A 3862-nucleotide genomic window follows, 5' to 3' on the forward strand; every position below is an offset into this window, starting at 1 on the left:
GGTTTGATTTGAGGCATTGCTTGCGGCCTAGAGCCATAAAAGAGGGAGATTGGGTTCTAGTCTACGACAGTAGCCTAGAGAATCAACATAGTAGCATGAGAAAAATGGTTCAAAGATGGTTTGGACCATATGAGGTGAAACAGGTTTTTAACAATGCTACCTATGAGTTGGCTGAATTGGATGGGACGGTATTGAGGGTGCCCATTGCTGGAAAACGAGTCAAGATTTTCAAGAGAAGAGAAGATGAAGAGTATGCACTTGAAGCATTGGCAGAAGAAGAGCAGTCAGAAGAAATTCTAGCAGAAGAAGCAGAGAATATGGATGATGAAGCTAATGGAGAAATAGGTCTACCAGAAACTGATGAAGGACTGGACCTGTTTGTGGACTTGGATGATCCTAGATAGTTGGCTCATCCGGAGGATGCGCAGGTTTAGAGGGGGTGGATGTCATGCTGCTGCGCATCCGAGCTGTAAACACCTCCATTTTTGTTGTGCATCTGTGTTATTTTTTCGTGTGTGTTTCATTGTGTTTGATTGCTGCATTATCTTTTCGTCCTTTTCAGTACCCGTGATCAATGTACATACTCCACTTGTGTGTTTGTGTTTATGTGTGTTTCTCTTTGTGTGCATGTTGTGTGTGTGTCAGAAAAATATGAAAAACTGATGCCAAAGATTATTATGCTATCAATTTCAATGATGAATTCCAAGAAAAGTGCAGGAAACCGTGGAATCAAAGGAAGCTTTGTAGAAGCCGACATTTAAGCTATGAAGATAAAGGTTGCACGTGAACAAGGCTAACGTAATATGCGGGACAAAGCATTTTTGAAGAAGATACATTAGCACTATATGTCATGGAGAAGAAGGGTCCATATTCCTTTGCCATAGACTTTTTGATGGGAGGAGTCTCTGCGGCGGCTGTCTCAAAGACTGCAGCTGTTCCCATAGAACGTGTCAAGCTTCGACAAGGATGGCTATTGGGCCTGGTTTTCTAGTGTTATCTTCATGTGCAACAACCATACCAAGCAAGAGTGTTTTCGATATAAGTTTTTTGGTTTGCCACTTGCAAGAAGAGATCTGGTGGAGCAGGTTACCCCTGGCACGCTCTTGTTCTTATTCAATTTTGATACAAGGGAATTGTATGGAATCTACGAGGCTATTTCTCATGGTGGTATGGACCTTGAGCCCAATGCATTTCAAAATTTCCAAGGGTCATATACCGCACAGGTGCAGTTTGATACATATAGGGAATGCCTACCCCTTCCTAAAGACATTTTCAAAGATGCCATCAAAGAAAACTACTATGCTCGAAACAAGTTTAGTGCTGAATTAACTGCTGTACAGGTTTAAAAACTTGTTCAATTATTTTGCCCGATAGAGCCACCACGAAAAAGGATAGATCCTGGATTGGTCTCTGACAGAAGGTATCAAGAAGAGCAACTTAGATTGGGACTGCTTGAGAGAAGGGAAGCAGGCTACAGGGACTAGCATAGGTTGCTTTCTGAAGCTTCACGAGTTGAAAGACTTCCTGGGCTTTCTACTTTCTCAGTGGATAGGGCTGGACATGCCTCTCTTCTTCCACGCAAGCATCCATATCAACCTGATATCGTAGAGCGAGTGCCAATTGGAGCATTGAAGAGGCAGGAGCCCCGCCCTTGCTTAGTGGAGGGAGGTGGTCAAATCCATCTTTCCCAAATCAGAACTCTTCAAGGTCGGGCCAATCCAACAGGGCTCCTGGAACAAGGTCGTATCGATGAGGTGGATCAATTGGCATTGAAGTACCTGCAGCGAGCAGATCCTAGGGTTACTGAATCAGCTCTGAAGTCTTTGGATCAGTATAAGAGAGAGGCTGTGGTACCTCAAGGAGGTGGGACATTAAGGATTGGGCATGCTCCAATCTTGGCTCAGCATGGACCAGAGATGGAGGCCAAAAGGATAATTTATGGGGAATAAAGGTAAATTTTTTAAAATTATCCCTCTCTCCCCTAGCCGACTGTTGTGCTGGAGGAGAGGGGAATAGCAAGGGCAATTAAGCTCCCTTGCTAGAGCTTGCAGAAGGATGAAGCCATGCAGGATGCTACGTGGGGGAGGGAGGATCCCCTCCCCTCACCTATATAAGCACGTGCCATGGGATTAAGGGGGAGGACGACGAATCGTGACGCTGTCAGAGAGAAGGAGAGTGAGGGACGTTGTTGCGTGCAAACACCCTAATTAAGGGAGGAGCTGTTGGCCAAGCCGGTCGCTGCCGTGGAGAAGATGAGCTTGTGAAGCCGCTGATCAACAAACTGCCATCTGGCCGCCAACATGCCACCTGCCTGAGGGAGTCGTCTTCTTCCTCCACGTGGGCCTCCATTTACCCCAGAAGCTTTAGAAGCTTCTTGGGGAAGCTTCTAAGGCCTCCTTGGAAGCCCCCCTTCATGTGGCTTCCTTAAAGCCTTCCTTTAGACGGTTTTTTTCAACCCCCCGGAATCCAAAGCCCCCCTACTGTGATTCTTATAGCCCCCCTACCCCCGGGATTTTTCCATCCATTCCCTTGCAAATTCCACCTAACCCCCTTTCTGTGAGGTTTCCACACAAGTCCTCAAATCCCTTCTCGTGGATTTTCCCTCCCCTAGCCGGTTTTAAGGCCTTTCATAGCATTCCCCTAAGGCTATTTAACTCGGGTTCCTTTTAAATCCTCCCCACACAAATAGCCATTTTAGCAATTTTCGTGGATTCCCCCCCCCCCACACATTATCTTAGAAGCCCTTCCTAGGGACTTTTATAAACCCTTTCCAAAGGAGCCTTTATAACCCAGATTTCTAAGCTACCTTTTTCCCCTTTTGCATATCACAAAGCTATTTTCTTTTCCCCCCTTTCCGTGTAGACAATTTGCACCCCCGGAGCTTCTACGAAAGGAAGGAAAAATTCATAAGTTTCATTTCTAAGGTTCGATTCTGAAGGACGGTGGAATCACAAAGGGAGTTTCATGTGCGAAGGAGATGGCCAACATCATAAATTTACGTCCAAGGCGGAAAGGCCGAATTCACGATGGCTCCTAAGAAGGCTCAAGGCGCAACTGCAGGAGGATCATCTCCTAGCATCCACATAGACATTTCACCACAAGTACAGGTTTTCTTCCTAAATTTGATTAACATCATAATATTTCAATTATGCATGGATCATTTGAGGAATGAGAATGCATATTTTTTCGATTGAAAATACTTTGGCTAATAGCTCACAATTGAGAGATTCGGTCATTAGTATTTTTCAATAAAACAAACAAAATAAAGTGAGCATAAGATCTCTATGCATTTCTATCAAGTGGTTTTTATGCATTGCAAAGTAATGAAATTAGATTAATTAATGCCCATCTTTACAAAACGGAATTATGATAGTACACTTCGATTAAGTGGAAGGAATAAACCGCATATTGCATTATTGAACATCTTTTCTTCAAAATGATTCTTAAAGAAAGTTGCTAGCAACCGTAGAAAATTGCTAGGGCTGCATGAAGAAGATTTAACTCTACGCAAGTGGCCTAAAAACTCAAATCAATGAAAGGTTGTGTAAGTTCAGCATATGACTAATTCATTCGGGAATGAAAGTAGAAAAAGGCTGCATGTTTAAACATAAAATCCTAAAGCTTAGTAGCATGAATCTTGTTTGCATGTTATATAATGATCAATTGGAATTATGCTATAACTTAACCTATGCTTTGATCTTAACCCGATAAGTTACGGCTTGTAAATCAACTTATACGTAGGCAATGAATCATGTGGTTACGAAAATGGTAGCGTAATTATCTTCAAGAATAGACAAGTTAAATTGGTTTAAACCTAAACACCTAAAAATCGCGAGGGACTTGTTTAGGAATGGTTAATTCA

At 43.1% G+C, this 3862-nt stretch overlaps 1 pseudogene; it reads left to right on the plus strand.

The window, feature by feature from the left end:
* The first annotated feature begins 317 nt into the window (after positions 1-317).
* LOC148020328 (uncharacterized) lies at positions 318-1949 on the plus strand (annotated as a pseudogene).
* Positions 1950-3862: the final 1913 nt, after the last annotated feature.

Source organism: Lygodium microphyllum, chromosome 19 (genome assembly GCF_053477565.2).
Source record: "Lygodium microphyllum isolate KBCC chromosome 19, Lygodium_microphyllum_v1.1.10, whole genome shotgun sequence".
NCBI lineage: Eukaryota > Viridiplantae > Streptophyta > Polypodiopsida > Schizaeales > Lygodiaceae > Lygodium > Lygodium microphyllum.